The sequence below is a fragment of the Ascaphus truei genome, chromosome 4, assembly GCF_040206685.1.
Source record: "Ascaphus truei isolate aAscTru1 chromosome 4, aAscTru1.hap1, whole genome shotgun sequence".
NCBI classification, from domain to species: domain Eukaryota; kingdom Metazoa; phylum Chordata; class Amphibia; order Anura; family Ascaphidae; genus Ascaphus; species Ascaphus truei.
In genome coordinates, this window is record NC_134486.1 from 258796128 (window position 1) to 258816125 (window position 19998).

Here is a 19998-nt window from a genome sequence, read left to right on the forward strand (position 1 = left end):
TGCGGCAGAGAGAAAGCGGGGCATGTAGATCAAGAGAGGAGGACAAGGCAGAGTTGTAGTTCCTGACCAGTTTGTCAGGGTCTGTAGCAGAGCTAAGAGAGGAGAGGGAGGAGTGTAACGTGGACTCAAAGTCAGGTAAGTGAATAGAGCGCAGGTTTCTGCAGATCCGGGGGGTAGATGGAGGTGGAGAAGGGGAGAAGCGAGATAGAGAGAATGAGATGAGGTGATGGTCAGAGAGAGGAAAAGGGGAAATGGAGAAATCAGAGAGAGAGAAGTTTTTAGTGAAAACCAGGTCTAAGTAGTGGCCATCCTTGTGGGTGCTGGCTGCAGTCCACTGTTGAAGGCCAAAAGAAGAGGTTAGAGAACGAAAGCGGGAAGCCCAAGGGAGAGAGGGGTCATCAATGTGGCATTTGAAGTCCCCAAGGAGAAGAACAGGGGAGTCTGAGGAGAGGAAGAAAGAGAGCCAGGATTCAAAGTGAGAGAGAAAGGCAGAAGGGGGATGAGTAGAGGTAGGTGGGCGATAGATGACCGCCACATGAACAGGGAGAGGAGAGAAGATCTGGACAGTGTGAACCTCAAAGGAGGGAAAGGCAAGAGAGGGGGGAATAGGAAGAGTTCGGTAACGGCAGAGAGAGGAGAGCAGGAGCCCCACACCTCCACCCCTGCCATCAGGGCGCGGAGTGTGGGAGAAGGAAAGGCCACCATAAGAGAGGGCAGCTTCAAGAGCAGAGTCAGACTGAGTGAGCCAGGTCTCAGTTATAGCAAAGAGAAGCAGGGAGTGAGAGAGAAAGAAGTCATGCACAGAGAGGAACTTGTTAGAGAGGGAGCGAGCATTCCAAAGGGCATAGGAGAAAGGGAGAGAGGAGGGAGGGTGGCAGGGGATGGATATGAGGTTGGAGGGGTTAACACCAGAAGGAGAAGAAATTGTATGTGGGAGGCGAGGACGAGAGCAAGTAGAAATAAGGCAGGGACCAGGATTGGGAGAGATATCCCCAGAAGCAAGGAGGAGAAGCATGGATAGAAAAAGGATGTGTGAGGATGATTTATAGGGGTGTTTTTTAGTGCAGGGGATATAGCTGTGTGGTGTCAGAGGGCGCAGGTAAGAAAGGAGTTCATGTGAACAGAGAAGTGGGGAAGAAAGGTTGAGATGGAGCTATATGAATAGAGTTAGAGACAAAAGGAGACTGGTGGAAGGAAGTGCATAATTTGAAAATAAGTGAGGTTGCAGCAAATATAAAAAATAAAGGCGGCATCACAGCAATAGTTAAGTGTTGAGATGTGCAGTCTTTGATAGATGATATCCTCTTTTCCAACGTAGATCAAAAGCAGGAATCAGAAGCAGTAGGTGATGTCCACTTTTCCACTTCTTTTTGAACTTCCTTTTTAAACTTCATATTCTACTTGAAACATTTCTACTTAAAAGCATATCTGCTTAAAGCATGGCTGCTAGCAGCAATGGCTGTTAGGAGTTTACTTATATACTTTTAGAAAGTCACCTGGTTGGCACAACAAACTTAATTAGCACATGTGAGGGTAGTTAAAGCAAATGGTTTTTCTAAGGTGGGTGTTGCCTTGCCTTGCCTTGCACAAGTGTGAAAGCTGAATTAAATTAAGACACTAGGGGGATGATTTACAGACAGACAATTGGAATATGTTTTTACCTAAATAGAACTAAATACACAGCAGGGGAGGATATCAGGATAGACAGACAATTGGAATACTGTATGTTTGTACCTATGTAACGGATTTTGTGGCCTAGCCTGACCCACCCAATCTCATATTGGCCCCTGTGGTCTAACCAGTCCCCATTACAGTGTAGTGTCTGGTGGTGCACCTGTTGGCAACAGGACTCCTGAGTCTCCCGCATGATGATGTGTGGGGATTGCCAACCCAGACAGGCAGCTGAGGTAGTGTACTTGAGTCCTACATAGTTCCAGTTCAGCGCCTCCACCTCATCCGGATCCCAGCGTCCGCTTGTGGATGGTCCTGGTGAGGAACTCCTCTGTGGTGCACCCCTCTGTGTAATCATTCCACACTTACACACGAGGGTATGATTGAACAAGGTCATCTTTATTGAAGTGAGGTGGGCCAGCTGCCCCTCACAGTGGTTGTGCTCAGCCGCTCATGCTCACTGCACTGCCCTCTGAAAGGTATGTCTTCCCAATCTGGTGGATTCCCTATCTCCCCTCAGGGAGATATTCCCTGTGCCAGGTCCCTGGTCACAGTCTAGTGAGCTGCCTCCACTCAAGTCTGTACTCAGACTTGCTCCTTACTCCAACTACTACAACCAACTCTAACTTTTTAGCAGTGCTGTGCCTTATGTATCCTCTGGGGGCAGGCACAACTCTGACATCACTAATTATGGATTCAGAGTATGTGGCCACTCCCATCCATACATAGGGCACCTCACCAGAGTATGAGGGCAAACCTCCATAATTACTGCTGGCATTCCCATAACTTACCAGGCCTTACTGCCAGCAGGAGGGATGACTGTAGTCCATTTTACAGCATGGCTACACCTAAATAGAACTACTGTTGCGGCAGCTTTTATTCTTACAAATCACCGGCTTTTACCTGGCTTGTTCCTGGAATGCCACGCTGTTCACCTGGAGCATGCCGCACTCCTTTTGCATTCCCAGCCAGGGGTCATGCCCGGCTGACGCGCGGTTGATGGGTTTATTGATAATGGTTCAGATTTAAATAGGCTGCAATGCTTCGCGTGTCCGCCAGATGGCAGAAATTCATGAATTGTAATGCGCCGAATCAGTAATGTGTCGGCTTGCAGGTGTTTCATTTAAAAAAGATACTGTACCACAGTGTGCCATTGTAACTTGGCCTTGGCCTTGAGACTGAAGGAAGAGTTGCCAAAATGTATCAATTTAGGCTTTTCATATTAAAGAAAGACAAAGACCAGTTTCAGTTTGTGTTACACTATTCTGCAGAGACCCACCATGAGTGTTCAAGTGCAGCCCGCTTTCCAAAAACCTGACAGAAGTTACGCGTATTTAATATGGGCCGCGATTAATGCAACATATGATAAGATGGCAACAGTTGCTCAAATTTATCAGTATTTTATCGAAAACTATGACTTTTACAAATTTTCGCCAACTCCTCATACGTGGAAGCGTGCAGTAAGGAAAAGGTTATGTAGCTACCCCTGTTTTTACCGTATTGAGCCCCAATTTGTTGGGGGGTATTGGTGTGTGTCACCGGATTTTTCCCGTATCTATGATCATGGAGGCGGCAAATGGCGAAGGGTCATGTTAAAACCAACTAAGAAGCGACAGTCGCTGCCAAGCAATGCACCAGCACCAGCACCGGCTTCCAATGATGGTCCCACTGTCAGTGACAACCCTGAGCCTGAGCCTGAGTCAGATTTGGCGTGCAGTTTTGATGAAGCTTGCATGTACCTAAGCGATTTCCAGCCTCACCAGCTGACTACAAGTGGACTAGTCCCGCTGCAAACTGTCGACGTGGATGATGAAGAAAGCTGGACTGGCAGTGGACCGGCGCCGGCGCCAGCTGAATGGGAAATTCAATGGTGAGTTGCCGTATTATTTTGGTGGGGCTGGCTGGGTACTTCTTTAGGGGGCTGACCATTACTGTACATTAAAACTTTTCTTTTTGTTTTTCATCAGAAAAGAAAACGGCTAATAGGGGGATTTCGATGGATAATATTGTACTGTATGCTGATGTTTTCCGGCCATACAGTATACTGTGTAATAATCCCGAATAAATAAAACTATGCATTTATTCTACATGTTCAGTATCGTGTCATTATGTGTCTTCTACAGTATACTGTACAGTGGTATACAGTGCCTAACATCTATGGGCATAATGAATTTTATTCCTAGGTGCCCTAGAACAGAAGTTCCCACGCCAATTGCCCGTGAACTTGACCGCGGCCCTAAGTAGTTCCCAAGCCAATTGCGCGAATATAATGTAAAATAACCCATTCTGTGGGTCTGAGCGGGTTGAAATTTACCTGGTCCTCATGCGGGAGGACCCTTGCCACAGTGGCAAAATATCAGCCTTGCACGACCCCCGGAACCGGAGGTACCAAAAGACAGTTTAAAAGCACATTACCAAAGTGGCTTTTTTTCTGCCATGCAAGTCAATGGCAGAAACCTGAACTTTAACATCACCCTGATTCCGTTCTGTTGCCACGAGAGGTTCGCAATTTGCCATGCAATCCTGCCGCAACTAGGACTACATGGTGACCGAATCTGAGCCCTCTAGGTCGAACAGAACCGGAGTTGTGGGTTCCAGGTCTCTGCTCATTCTGACTTAGCCGGTTCAAAGCTTTCTCCGCCATTACGCTCAATGGTAGGACCCTCCTCGCCGGCGTGACCCTTTTTCGCCGCCATTACTGCTCGGACCCTGTTGGGGTCAAGTGAGGGGGTTCCTAACATCTAGGGGCAAAATGAATTTTATTTTTAGGTGCCCTAGAACAGAAGTTCCCACGCCAATTGACCTAGTTCCCACGCCAATTGCCGTAGTTCCTACGCCAATTGCACGACCAGGCAGTAAAAAAACAGTGCAGCAAGCCTCTACATTTGTTACACTGTCAAATGAGCAAATGGAAACAATGTGAGGCAATTCAACATGTTCTTTTATTGGTGGAGTCAGTACAAAAACATTTATTTACAAATACTGTACAATGTTGTAACATTTAAAGTGCACAGCAATTCTAACCATCAACACACAATAATACATACTGCAGCCTTTATTAAATTCTTCTGCCACAAAACATTTTTGGTGCATGGGGCACAGGGAGTTAAAGTGACTTGCTTTTTATGTACTGTATTTGGGGGTTGTCTTTGGGGGTTTATTCATCAAATTATTATGATGAACTGCCTTTTGAAATTACAGTGCTGTTAACTATTTCAGCCACACACCTCCAGAGTTTTTAATCCCTCCCTAGCCAAGCGTCAATCGGCTGAGTCACCCTATCCTACCAACCCCCTCTCTCCACTGGGTCGTTAACCTTCTGCATATTGCCATTGTGTTCTTAATCCGCCCATAGCCGAGCTACAAACACTCAGTACGCCTGCGTCTAATCACACCACCCCCCTCCCCCAACCCTTAGAGGCCTGTTGTTTGAACGGTAATGCTTTGGAAAATCCCCTCTCAAATTTGAAATGTAAATCTGATGTGCAAAGCACTGTGAGAATTGAGAGTACACTGATACTGTATTTCATCAGGGTGTGAAAATATTTGTCAGTCACTATGGTTTACAGTCACATGTTTTAAATACAATACAGTACATTCTTTAATATCTTTAAAATAAAAATATATAAATCCTGTATATACAGTAAATATAATGTAACATAATCCGTTCTGTGGGTCTGAGCGGGTTGAAATTTGCCTGGTCCTCATGCGGGAGGACCCTTGCAATAGTGGCAAAATATCAGCCTTGCACGACCCCCGGAACCGGAGGTACCAAAAGACAGTTTAAAAGCACATTACCAAAGTGGCTTTTTTTCTGCCATGCAAGTCAATGGCAGAAACCTGAACTTTAACATCACCCTGACTCCGTTCTGTTTCCACGAGAGGGTCACAATTTGCCATGCAATCCTGCCGCAACTAGGATTACATGGTGACCAATCGGAGCCCTCTGGGTCGAACAGAACCGGAGTTGTGGGTTCCAGGTTTCTGCTTATTCTGACTTAGCCGGTTCAAAGCTTTCTCCGCCATTACGCTCAATGGTAGGACCCTCCTCGCCGGCGTGACCCTTTTTCGCCGCCATTACTGCTCGGACCCTGTTGGGGTCAAGTGAGGGGGTTCCTAACATCTAGGGGCAAAATGAATTTTATTTTTAGGTGCCCTAGAACAGAAGTTCCCACGCCAATTGACCTAGTTCCCACGCCAATTGCCGTAGTTCCTACGCCAATTGCGCGACCAGGCAGTAAAAAAACAGTGCAGCAAGCCTCTACATTTGTTACACTGTCAAATGAGCAAATGGAAACAATGTGAGGCAATTCAACATGTTCTTTTATTGGTGGAGTCAGTACAAAAACATTTATTTACAAATACTGTACAATGTTGTAACATTTAAAGTGCACAGCAATTCTAACCATTTATGTACTGTATTTGGGGGTTGTCTTTGGGGGTTTATTCATCAAATTATTATGATGAACTGCCTTTTGAAATTACAGTGCTGTTAACTATTTCAGTCACACACCTCCAGAGTAAATGGTGTATAGCAAATAGACTTTTTTACCTAGCAACTGCACAACTTGAATACCTGATAAAAGAAAATGCATGCACAGTACTGCTGATATTGAAAAAAAAAAAAATTACCCAAGAAAGAAAAGTCTACAGAGATGCCTGTGAGAGCTACGACCTCTACAAGCAAAATATGCCCATCTGTGGGACTACCACAAAGGGGGGTTCTAGCAAATACAGTGGCAACAGCTGCAATAGTGCCTCCTGAGGTCAGGAAGAAAATTACACATGACAGCCTAAAAATGGAGGACAAGATGCAGTGTTCCTGTAATGAACCCTACCCCACGGAAGAGTGGCCCTTCCAGTCCAATAAAGAGGTAGACATCTCTTAAGGGGAACCCGAACCGAGTCACACCCACAAAACACCCCAAGAATGGTGGGGGTGCCTGAACTCGGCACGAACAGAAAAGACCGCTCCCTTTGATGACGAATATGATCAACAGGAGACAGAGCGGGAGCAGCAGATCACCCAATATTTCTGTCAGCTAAAGCAACTGCAAGAAAAGCCTGGCGTATATAATGAAGCTGCTAAAATTTCAAATGAAGATGGAGACCCCAATATCCCTGAAGGGACGGTGTCATCCAAATCAAAAAGGCGGAAAAAGAAAAGCGGTTCTTCACTTACCGTGGAAGGAACAGACACGTCCGCAGATCTTGTGGAGGAAAAGGGGGACCGAGTTGCCCTGCAGCCTAGAGAAAATGGAGAATTCGTCCCGCCGCAGAAGGCAGAAGTCCCGCCCAAGGCAGAAGTCGTGTACCCCATAGAAGTCGTGTACCCCATAGAAGTGTCTGTCCGGTGCCAACAGTGAGGAACCCTCAACCAACCATCCCAGGGAAGTGGAGCCGGAACCAGTGAGTGACGATCCCTTGACCAGCCCTGAAGATGCCCTGAAAAATGTCAGGCATGACTTTGAGATGCTCTGTGAACAATTGAAACAAAAGGAAGATGGTTACACAGAGCTACAGAAAAATAACGTGAGGCTACAAAAAGATGTGCTCACAATTTACTCTTTAGCCAGGACAGAATTGGACGATCTCAAGACTGAGCTAGATACTGCAAAGGCTACTATTTCCGCCATGGATGAAAAGCAGAGCCAATCTGATAAAATGGTGGCTACGCTAAAGCGGAAGTATGAGGAGGCACTGAAGCAGATGACAGTCTTCCAGCAAGAGGTTCACACTCTTCGTATAGAGCTGAATGCCTCACAACAGGAGGTCAACAGTGTCCGGATAGAAGTGGACGTATCTCAGAAAGAGGTTCAGACACTCCGCAGAGCACTTGATGCCTCACATCATGAGACCAACAGCTGCCGCACAGACCTGGAAGTTTCCAGAAAGGAACTACACAGTCTCACTGATGAGCTGGACATTGCCAAAGAAACTATTGGTAATCTTGATACAGATCTCAAAGTCTCTCAGAAGGAGCTTCAGACCCTCAACCTAGAGAAGGAAGTCTCACGCCAGGAGAGTGTCATTCTCAAAGCAGATGTGCGTAAATGGAAGGAGGACTGCAAAGAAGCCCTGAAGAATACAGAGACTGAAAAAAGAGAAAATTCAAGATTAAAAAGAGAAAACTTAAAACTGAAAGAAGAAAATTTTCAGTTGACAGAAGAAGTCAAGGAAAAGTTTGAAGCAGAGCACCGACTGCAGAACCAACTGCAAGGTCTGTGTACACACCTCCAGTATGCTGAGGAGAAGCAGCAAACACTACAGGAAGAAAAACTGCAGGCTGCTAAAGAGGTACAAGCGCTGCAGGAACGTCTGAATACCCAGTACGTCCCCACAGAGCAGTATGAGGAGCTAAAGGCCACGCTGCATGTCTTCAGAGCATCATTGGAAGCGGAGCTTCGATACCAGGTGACTCTGTATGAGAGGGAGCATGAGAAGGCTCAGAAACTGGAGCAAGAGCTGGAGAGACAGAGAGACTGTTCCATTCCCTTGAGTCAGTACACCAAGGAGAAAACAGACGCAGCGGCAACCTTGACGACAAAAATTACAGAGCTTCAGAATATGAAGGAGACTCTGATACAGACTCAGATAAAGCAAAGTGCGCAGATAGATTCCCTGAGAAGAGACTTGCAAGACGCACTCAAACAGGTTGAGACTCTGCAGGCCAGTAACTTACAGATTCCTCCAATACGGAAAAAGGTATTGGCTCTGCCCAAGCACCAGTATCCCACATTAACTAATGCCCGTGAGCACAAGGGTACAGTGAGAGTTGGGGACTCCAAGCAACTTCTAAACAAAATTACGAAGTTTGAGCCACCTAAGAAAGCACTAGCCAAACCTACAGCTGCCCAACAGGCAACAAACAGAGGTAGGAGTGCAGAATCAAAGCCAGAAGAATCCTTAGCTGAGGAAGCTGAAAAAATAGGAAGTTCTCTGGAAAAGGAGGTGGAGGTGCAACTCAGTCCCAAAGAAACTGAACTGGCGACTCCGTGGTGTGGAGAAACTGCAGAAAGACCGCGTCAAGAGCAGAAAACTCTAAGGGCTAGTCCTATCTGCTCTACAACTGTTGCCATACACTTTGTCTACAAAAAGCGGAGTGCCCGACGCAACAGAAATCTCATGACCGCGCACGCGATAAAAAGACTTTACGTGGAAAAAGTCCTCCTCGAGCGACTGAGGAGTGCTGAACTCAAGCACCTTCGGGAGGAGACAAAAATAAATTGGAGAAAGGGCTCCAATCCCAGCGGGACAGAGGGTTCTCTTCCTCCATCCACTCTCATTCAAGTCACAGAAAGATATCTAGAATGAGAGTGGAAGGATGGGCTCTGGCCGTGGTAAGCCCGAGCTTCCCACAAACAGGGGAGGTATGTAACAGGGACTTATTCCTGTTCAGTAATGTGCCTTTAATCTAGCAGTGTGGTAGTTAATTACTAAACACCACCTGCCTGATTGCTTACAAAAGCCTGCCTTTGAGACAGGAAGTGACTCTCTTTAGCTCTGACTGAGAGCTGACCTTTGGAGCTGACCGGTCTTGAGCTCTGCACAGCAGAGCTGATTTCAAGACACAGGGAAAACTACTACACCTGAAGCTGAACCAGGAAGTGGGAAGATTTTCCCTTCAAGAAACAGATAAGACTTTTATTCTTAAGAGACTGCTTATATCTGCTTATTTTCATGCTATATGTTTTGGGGCTGCGAGACATGCTTAACTAATGGAGATGTGAACTAATTGCATAGGATTTCACTAGAAATACTCCCAAGTGAATGGAAGCTGTGTTCCCCCCCCCCCCCCCCTGTGTTTGGATGATTTCCTGATGAAAAGGAAAAGGCACAATAAAGCCAATTATAATTTCACCTTATAAAGTCTCCAATTGTGTACCTCTGTGAACGTCCATCTACAGTAATCATCAACAATAATAGGGAAATTGTAATATAAAGCAATACTGTGCATTACTACTAACCTTTTAAATGGCATACAGTGAACCCAAAGAAATGTTGTTTAACACTTTCCAGAGCTTCCATAGATGATGCCCGTTGTAAGATCCCAATGTATTATTGCCTCTTCATCCCATCAACAACTACAAACAAAAACCATGATTGTGGGCTAGGTCTCTTCTTATACAGTACTGTATGCTCTACTGTAGTATAATGCAAAAGGGGATGACACCACACAAAACTATCATGGAAAACCTTGCAAAGTTTTGTTTGTTAGTTTTAGTTTAGTTCTTTTATGGGCTGATTATTTTGCTATCTGGATTGTTTATCAAAATCTCCTAACTATGAAGCAGAACCCTATTTATTAAATTAAAAGTTACAATTACATAATATTCCTTCCCTTTGATAAAGAAAATTGTCGTCTTTGCCATTTTATTAGTTTTCCAGTTGAAAGATTACTAAATACACCCTAAAATGCAGCATTTAGAGGAAGCATTTAATTGGCTGCTAAATGTGAAACGCAAGTGGAACCTGAAAATACAATATATGCATTAGGGATTTATGTCCCTTCCCCACGTTCAGTTCTGGGATGCCACACTTCTTGAAACAATCATTAAGGCAATATTATATTTGCAAAACCGTACATTGTATTAGTAAGGGGAGAATAGTCCTCTCTCAGCAAATATTCAATTATATTTTAACGTACTAGAGGGGTGCTATGAGGGAATGGGGCAACATGACATACAAATACAAAAGATCCCTACTTAGAGCACTCAACCTCTACTGAAATTTAATTTTATTTATAACATATGAGAGAGAATGTTAAAATCAAACCAAGGATATGGACATACAAGGAAAGAGGGGGAATAATGCAACACTGCCAGTGTCAATAGAATCACAAAAAATCCACTAACAAATAAACTGCCAGTGCTAACAGAAAGTTAAGAGCTTCCACTATAAGAACACTAATGAGTTAAGCTGAGCAATTCACTAAGTATGACAGAGGGCAAAGCCATAATACTGGGACAAAGACAAATGCAAAAAGTTACAAGAATGCATACGTTTCGCCGTAAGGCTTCGGCCGTCGGAGTATCTATACCACTCACTTTCCTGTGTCCCACTGCTGCACCGTGCTGACCATCTCCTTGTTTGGAGCTTTACTGCTGAAGCTGTTTTGTCCGGTTCTGTGACTGCTGTATGATCGCTGCCTTATGCTAACAGTGAGCGGGATCCCGGGGGCATTCATTGCCTCTTACTTACCTCTGTCTTGGACTCCCCTTCTCCTCTGGATGTCTTGTGCAGCGTCATAGCAAGTATCTGGACATTTCCTTGCTCCACGGTAGCCTTTTGGACACTATCATTTTTGTTTGCCATAGCTTATATCAGTAACCCCTAACTTTGGCATTAGGGAGTCATTTTCTCATGTTTTTTTCTCCATTGTTTTCGCTGCTGACTCATTGTTTACATTTCAGACTTTGAGGGGACCCCACCTCTGCACATTTTAGACATTTATTTTCTGTATTTCTCTGGCTCTTTATTATAACTGCCAGGGTTTAGCCACCACCTTCTGGCTACACAGCATTTAGGGTATTCATTCATTATATTTTCATTGTTGCTCTTTTTTCTGTGTTTACTTGGGTTTGTGTAGATATTGTTTTTTTCAGGTAATTTGTACTATCATGTGTTGTTGATCTCCATTGCATTTCCAGGGGAAAACTGGATTTCCCAAAACAAACTGTTTTTAAACACTAACAAGACTGTAACAATGGCGTTTGGGACCAAGACTACATTTTTAAAGCTTCCAGCGACTGAGCTCCAGATTAGAACCAACGCTAACACCACACCACCCTAACCCCTGTCACTAGTTTTAAATACCTGGGCTTATGGTTTGACTCCCACTTAACATTCGGAATGCACATTGATACCCTGACAACCAAGACCTATGCCAAACTAGGGGTACTTTACAGGAACAAATCCTCCCTAAGTCTCCTGGTCAGAAAGGGTATCGCACAGCAGATGCTAATGCCAATTATTGACTATGGAGACATAGTATATGGCACGGCACCTCAAACCCACCTTAGCAAACTTGACACCCTCTACAATTCAATTTGTCGTTTTGTTCTCCAATGCAACTACAACACACATCACTGCGAAATGCTCAAAGAACTAGATTGGTCATCACTAGAGTCTAGGCGCAAAGTTCAGCTTTCCTGTCTTGCCTTTAAATTCTTTATGGGCAAGCTACCCAGCTATCTGAACAAGCTCCTCACTCCTACCACATGCAGCCCTTATCAGACTCCAAAAGACTGTTCATGGTCCCAAGGCTCAACAAAGTATCCGGCCGTTCCTCCTTCTCTTACCGTGCACCCCAAAACTGAAACAACCTACCAGAGACTCTCACATCCACCACCAGTTTAAGTTCTTTCAAATCTAAGGCTGTCTCACATTTTAATCTGGTCTGTAACTGTTTCATTCGCCCATAATATATATTTTCTTTAACTGTGCATGCAATGTCTTGTATATAATGTATACCCTGTTCATTTATGTAACTGTATTTGTAACCATGTATTATTTGTCCTAACTCTGTGCCCAGGACATACTTGAAAACGAGAGGTAACTCTCAATGTATTACTTCCTGGTCAAATATTTTATAAATAAATAAATACACCCGTATAAAATGATTGCAGATATATTGCTGCAGTAAAAAGCCCATTATCACTGTTTCACCGCTGGCAATATGACTATAGTTAGAGATGTGTGAACCTGTCAAAATCTGATCCACAGATGTACCCGACCCAATCCGATCTGCACACCAAAACCTGTCTGCGGATTGAGTACTAAAAAGTAAGAGGAGGAGGAGTAACTTCCAATTTAGTAGTGTCTCCAGTTGTATATATATCCCATCAAACCTCCCTCCAAATAAGTTAGCGGGAGATGTCTGTGCTGAAAAAGGCGCAAACCTGAGGTACCCTGGGAGATATGCTTATGGATAAGCAATGTATATTTAAATGCATCACATGATCCCATACTTCCTAAAAGTCTCTCCATAACAACTATACTGAGTTGACAAGCTTAAGCTTAAGGCACCTAGTGACTAGAATGATGTACTGGATCAGACCTAACAGGATTAAATCCCACAACCTCTGCTACTCTGGCCATAAACTTTAGAAGCGTGACCTAAACAAGCTGATGGCACTGTCACAGTCTATTTCCATATCTCCAAGGGATATCAACTTTATTGAACCTTGAAAGAACTTCAAGCACAAAGTAATAATATGTACTGAGGGCTATGAGTTACTGTGGCCAGGTGAGATTAGCTTTGCTAAATATTTTTTTAAAAACTCAATATGCATTGCAAATTCAAATGCATAAACAGAAGCACGGGCATGGGCATAAGGAGTCTGGACACAAAACAAAGGCAAGGGAGGAACAGGAAACTATATGGACAGAGGACAGGAGCAACAAGAGGAAATAGATAAATAGGAGAACCTCAGAGCAGACAGAAACAGCAGCACACCCGGTAAACAGACAAGAGAACTGTGGCTGGGAGCAGGATGTCTAGGAAGACTCTGACACTACTCCCCCCTCACAGGAGCATTCTCCGGACGATCCTCTAGGCTTTTCAGGGAGACCGTGGTCAAAGATAGACTCGGGGTGACCTACCTCTGGAGGTTTGTTGATGGGCAAACTACTTGTCCTCACAGTGATGGTACAGGAACCAGCAACTGGTCCACCAGGCTCTTCATAAAAATCAGTGAGGGAATTGAGTTCAATTTCCATGGTCTCCTTTTGTGACCAACTTTGGAATCTCTTTCTCCAACTTCATCTTTTCAGACTCCAATTTAGCACTAAATTGTAACCTTGTAACACTTTCTCAGGTCTTGCAAAGTCTCTGCCAGCTTGCTTTTGAATTCTGTCTGATGTCCGGAATCTATTTCTACTGTTCGAGTCTCGTGCTGTTTCGTGGTATAATTTAAAGTGCATTTAAGACCAGCTATTTGAGTTTTCAGCTCTTGAAGCTGTCCTTCTGCACTTCTTTTCCCACTCAATGCAGTTGCCAGTGTAGCTTCTTTGGAGTTTAGTCGCAATTCCATATCTCCCAAGCTGACTCAGATCAAGGCTTAAATCTGTTTTCTTTATTTCTGATCTACAGCTGCCGGTGTTCATCCCGTACCTTGTCCAGCTCCAGCCAGCAGCAGCCCAGCCCTCTCACTGGCTGTCTGGTCCAGAAAATTGCACGCATCAGCCATTTTGGCCTCATAGCTCAATGTCAGACCGGCCATTTGACCGACGGACACCTCCCTCTCTTCCTTTTTGGCAAGCTGTATATTGAGCTCAGTGATCTGTGCCTGCAGAGCTGTAAGTTTCTGGGATGTGTGTTCAGCTGCCAGCTTTAGCGCTTCCACTTCTAGGCTTTGCTACAAGTTCCACTCCTCAACGAGAGACCACTGTTTCTTGAGTTCATCCTGCAATTCTCCTCTCAGGGACTTCATCTCTTCATTATGCTTGCTCTGAGCTTGCTTCCACGCATCCTTCATTACATTTTGGAGCTCTGCCAATTCCTTCACTAGGGTCCCAGCAGCTTGCATTTTCCAGGTGTCTTTCCACTGAGTATACTGACTGTTGGGGATGAAGCAGTGTCTCTGATCCTCTAGCTCTTGCTTCAGTTTCTGGACCGCCTTGTGCTCCCTCTCATACAGAGTTACCTGGCCTCTAAGCTCCTCCTCCAGCAAGGCTCTGGTTATACTCAGTGTGGCCTTCAACTCCTCCTGTTGCTCTCTGGGGACTCACTGGGTACTCAAATGCTCCTGCTGCATTTTTACTTTGTTAGCAGTCTGGACACTTTCTTTCTGCAGAACTTGCTGCTTCTCCTCAGCATTCACCTGTTTCTCATTGGCGTCCTGCAGTCTCACACGCAGTTCTTGCAGCTGGCTCTGCAGCATGTCCTCTGCTTGTGTGCGCTGCTCCAGGGATACACGTTCTGCTTGCAGAACTCTCTCTGCCTGCCTGTACGTCTAACTTATCCTGGGTCAATTGTTTCTTCTCCTCTTCTAATTCATGGAGTCTTTTATCTCTTTCACTGACTCGGAAATGGAGATGTGTGCACTCTTGGGTTACAGTTTCAAAACCACTATTTAACCCTTCGAAGATCTCTCTCATTGAACATAGTTCTGTGGTGAAGTGGCATCTCCTCTTCTTAGAGGCTTCCAGCTCTGTACTAAGCCTGTGAACTTCCTTCTGAGATGGTTTCAGCACTGTGCCAACTTGGTCAATGAATCTCTGGTCTGGGGCAGAATCAGTGTATGCCTTCTCCAGCTTACTTGACAGGATCACCCTGTCACTCTCCAACTGATCCTTTTCTTTCTCCTGGAGTACACACTTAGCATTTGCTGTGGACAGACACTTTTGTAGTGCAGCCTTGGCCTCTTGCTCTTTATCAAGTCATCCATAGAGGCAATCAATCTAGTTCCATGCAGATTGAAGTGCCTGACTTAAGGCATCTTTACCTTGGTTAAAGGCATCCTTTTTCTTTTCCACTATCTCTGGAACAATTCTATGAGTTGCCTTAGGATGCATCATATCTCTGTTCCCTTCTAATGCAGGATTTCCTGAGGTTAAAGAGACATCCTTAATTCCTTCTGCAGTTTCCACTATAATTGAACAGCCACCCTTCTTCTTTACCTTTCTCTTTGCCTTGAGAAACTCTGAAGAATAAGGGGTACTGTGTTCACATGTATTGCTCAAGACTGTTTTCAAAGTTGGAGCCATAGTTTCAGACATGGGGAACTTCCCCAAACTTCCCATGAAAACCAGTAAAGAGTAAATGTGTCTTTAAAGCAGAAGCATATGAATAAACAACAGAAATAGACATAAACAGGGAGACAAAATGTTAGGAGAGCTGACTTTTAGATTTGATACCTTAGCATAAGTGATAGAAATATCATAATTGCATGGGGAAACCATTGACAAAAAAATACAAACAAATTGAAATACTTTTGTCTTTTTGAAATGGTTCTGAGAACCAGCAGTGGTATACCCAAGCAAAGAAATCAAAAGCAAGTCTGTTTTAAGAAATGCAAATCTACAAATCTGCAGTGGCCCACCCGGAAATGCAAAGAGAGACACGCCTTGGCTAAAGTCTGAGAGTCTAAATTGGTGACACCAGGTACTTTTTTTTTTAATAAGGGAATTCTTCTCAGGGAGAAAATGCACAACAAATTCTGTAGAACATTTGCGGGGGAAAAAAAACCTTCAAGATCCCAAATGGGGTTCCCTAAAAACCAAAACAAAAGTACTTATCTTCCACCAATACAAACAGATGGGGTCTGCTGAAACAGGAAGGAAAATAATCTGTTCCAGCGAGGTCCAGAGATGGTCTTTGTTTTCTGTCATGGGGACTCCAGGAGCCAGTAGGACCTCAGTTGCCAGAACAACAGGGGAGGCAAGGATTGCTGGGGTCACAGGCTAAGGTCGGTGGTAGGTGGCAAGCAGGATTGTCGGGGTCCAGGCAGGGGTCTGCAGCAGGAAGGCAGGAGCAGGGCAGGGGAGCAGGAACTGAGACTCGGGACACACAAGCAGGAAACAAACGGGGACAAGCCAGAACACTAGCAAGGGCCTTTAATATGAATCAGGACTCCACAAGGAACAGAAGCAGACGCAGAAGCATGGGCATGTGGAGTCAGGACACAAAGCAAAGGCATGGGAGGAACAGGAAACTTTAAGGACAGAGGACAGGAGCAACAAGAGGGGACAGACATAGGAACCTCAGAGCAGACAGAAACAGCAGCATACCCGGTTGACAGACAAGGGAACTGTGGCAGGGAGCAGGATGTCTAGGAAGACTCTGACACATCAAGATTTAATGTGCCATTTGTTTTCAACCTTTTCAGAGCTGTGGACTTCAGGGAACTCCTTAAAATATTTTTATGACTCCATAGAACTCCAGTCCCAATAAATGGCTTTATAATATTTAATAACTTTGAATGATTAAATTAAACAATATGGCAACAACTATATATATTGTTGATGTTCTTAAGAAGTAAAATATCCACAAATACAATTATTTTCTCAGAGAATGCCTGGTAGCCCCAGTGTTCAACAGAACACAGGTTAAACAAAAACCACTGATCAGCTAAAAAAGTGCCATCTAGTGGACACACAAAATATATGTTTAATAAGAGATACAGTATAACCGTTAAAACATCCAGCTATCCAGCTGAATGCCTTACCTACCCGCAGAGCGGGGGTGGAGGGGGGGGGATTGCCGTCCGGGAGCCTTGAGGGGCGGGCGACGGAACGGAGGGCTGCATATATATATTTCTGTGTTGTGAAACCTGGTTCTAGCACTTCAGGGAACAGGGGTTAATTCTGTGTTCAGCTAGAAATGTTGAAAGTTGCCAGTGACCATTTCAATGTAATACTTTTTATGTAACTCTTTTAATGTTGCATGTTAACCCACCAATCAGGGGCTGGGTCATATTGAAGGCACCTGGCCTTAACCCTCCCTCATATGTATCTATGTTTTGCCATGGGGTAAAAAAGTGGGGAGGGAGGTTCCTGTTACTTATTTCTAGTGGGAGTTCTAGCCAGAGCCAGTTCCAACCGGTTCCAGCCAGAGCCAGTGGCAGTTAAAGGTCCCAGAGTTTAAGAAGAATAGCTTTATAATATTGGGAATCATTTGTATAGATAGAAAGAAAATCACTTCTCTTAACCAAATGTTGTGTATGCAAACATGTTTTTACTTTTTTAACCCATAAGGACTATCTTGCAGTCATGACTATTTGGCTCTGTGTTTCTTGAATAAATCTGAAGGATATCCCCTCTCTATAAACATCCACGAGAGGATTGAAGCTTATTTATCATACTCTGCCTCTATACTACAGATATATCTTAATCTGCTGAATTACACTTTAGGGATATTATTTTTCATCCAGAATGAAGTGGATGCGCTGAATCAAAATGTAATGCAGAATTTATTGTCATTGGTTTGCGATAAATTGATATTTCTCATATACCATCCTTTAGTGTAATTGTAATATCCAGACATTAGTACTTTAGTATCATATTGTAACAAATATTTTAGACCAGCAAACTTATCATTAGCATAGTTGTAAAAGTCTAGTAGCCCCCACACCAGCGGGAGAACCGTCCCTTTGGTACAGTATAAAATACCACCGTTATTGGGTATTTTACTCACACTTTATTTGCCATGGTTGTAGTTAACCATTTATTTTCTATAGCTGTATCTCCCTGATGAAAGTGAATGTATGCACCGAAATGTTGAATGCTACGTATTCTGATTCTGTCATTAAATTGACTATGATGTGAATAACTTGACTTGTCATTTACCTTGGTGTGCTTGACTTTAGCTTTATTATATGATTTTCTGTCTTGACCATTATAGTGAAGACTTTAGCACCCTGTCTATATTGTCTATTATTTCATTCCAGTATTTAGATCCTTTGTGTGGTTGTTCCAATTTGCTGGCACTTGATTTCTCTTCTTTCACTATAGCTCTATTTAAAATACTGGTATGTGTGATTTCTAATTCAATATTATTTATAGGATCACATTCCAATTGTTGTAAAAACTCTACATTGGATATCTAAGGAATTCTTAATAGTGTAAATTGTAATAATTTACATACAAAGTCTTTGTGTCTAGTGAATTGAGAACCCTTTTATTTAAAAAAAAAAATGTAGAGTGGTCTTTATATGATACTGAAACTTGTATTAAGGTACTCAATGACAATACTGGCCCAAAAGGAATTCTGCTTACAGCTATTCCCTCTGTTGGTCTCAGAATGTCTTTTGTGGCCCTTATACAGTTGTAGCCTGACTTATATCTAAGTGCTCCCGGTGACTCCATGAACTCCATTGTCACTCCATGTAGCAAGTACCATAACGTAAATTTGAATAATAATTTTATTCAAACACCTCCGCGTTGTAGCAAGAAGGGAGGTTGTTGGTCACTGCACCCATCTTGGGTGGGTATGTTCAATCATGGCAACTTTTGAAGGAGAAAGATAGCGATTGGGATGAAGAGATTGAATAATAAAAGTTCCCGAGCCGGTCCCTCCAATCTGCAAGCACTCAGTTTTCAGCTCCAAACTGAGTGTCTGCTGCAATACAAATACCATTACCAGTATGGGCCAACCAACACCGAAAACAAGATTAACCTACATCCCAGCTCCATGCCCCAACCTGAGTACCTGCCTCAAGCTGATTATCTGTTTCTGTCTGGCTACCTGTCCCATTATCCTTACCAGCAAACTCCGTCAACGAGATGAACCTTCATCCTAACTACATGATCGACTAGAGCATATATGCACTTCACACTCCTGGCATCAACAGTGGGTCACTGCCACCCAATTTTGAAGGTTTATAATCTAGGTAAATAAAACTGTCATTCCCAATGAACCTTAGTAGTCCAGGTTTTTGGGGAGCGCAGATATATGAAAAAGAAAGAAACATACAAAATAGTGCAATATGACTAAGGTAATGTGTGAAACTTGATTTTCAGAGTCCAGCGGAGTTTGTACTCACAAATTCCACACAAAGTTTTTATTGCATATCCAAAATTAATGGCAATGATGTGTCTTTGCGGTGTCTGTATATCATTACTCTGTAGATCCACAGGTGTAGGAACATTTGTGGAATAAGGTAAACAAAGCCAAATGGTGCAGACTGATAAAAGCTTTTTATCTAAGGTAAGTAAAAGTTAAAATACACTCACATGGTGTCAAATACAAATAAGCAGTGTTCGACAAATCCAGTCTCCCTGGTCGCCCCTGGCGACTGGATATTGCCCCCTGGCGACTCACTCGTGGCCGTCCCTGCCGCACACGCGGTTCTGTGTTAAAAAAAAAATATTTTTGGCCAGCAGCCATTGAACCAGCCCTTCCGCGCATTGAATCAGCCCTTCCTGTTCCTTCCTGCTCATGTTACTGCCTTACTATTACTACACTGCCTGCCTCCATTGCGTCCCGCGGCCCCTCCTTGCCCCCCATGTGGCAACCCTTGCGGCCCCCCTTGCGACCGGAACGTTCAGCCTAGTGGCTGATACAGGACGCAACACCTCAGGCCCACTGCTCCGGACACCCTCACCGCCGCACCTCTGCTCTCCCGCCACGGCTCCGTTTAGTTCTCAGGAGGTGGTGGGCGTCTGGCGGCCTGGGCCAAGGTGAGCGGGCCGGGTGTTGGGGGGCGGCAGCTGTGGCGGTGTCCACCTCGGGGGGGCTGCGGCGTCCGTCTCGGGGGGGGGCGGCGGCGGTGGTGTCCGCTTGGGGGGGGCTGCGGCTGCGGTGTCCACCTCGGGGGGGGGCTGCGGCGGTGGTGTCCACCTCGTGGGTGGGGGCTGCAGCGGTGGCGGCTGCCTGGGGGGTCG

At 44.4% G+C, this 19998-nt stretch overlaps 1 protein-coding gene across 1 annotated transcript in view; it reads left to right on the plus strand.

The window, feature by feature from the left end:
- The first annotated feature begins 608 nt into the window (after positions 1 to 608).
- Positions 609 to 19998, plus strand: part of RPS12 (ribosomal protein S12) — a 248085-nt gene continuing 228695 nt past the window's right edge. Inside the window, exon 1 of the mRNA XM_075597349.1 lies at positions 609 to 619. The gene's annotated coding sequence lies outside the window, so the exon portion shown is untranslated. The remainder of the gene's footprint in view (positions 620 to 19998) is intronic.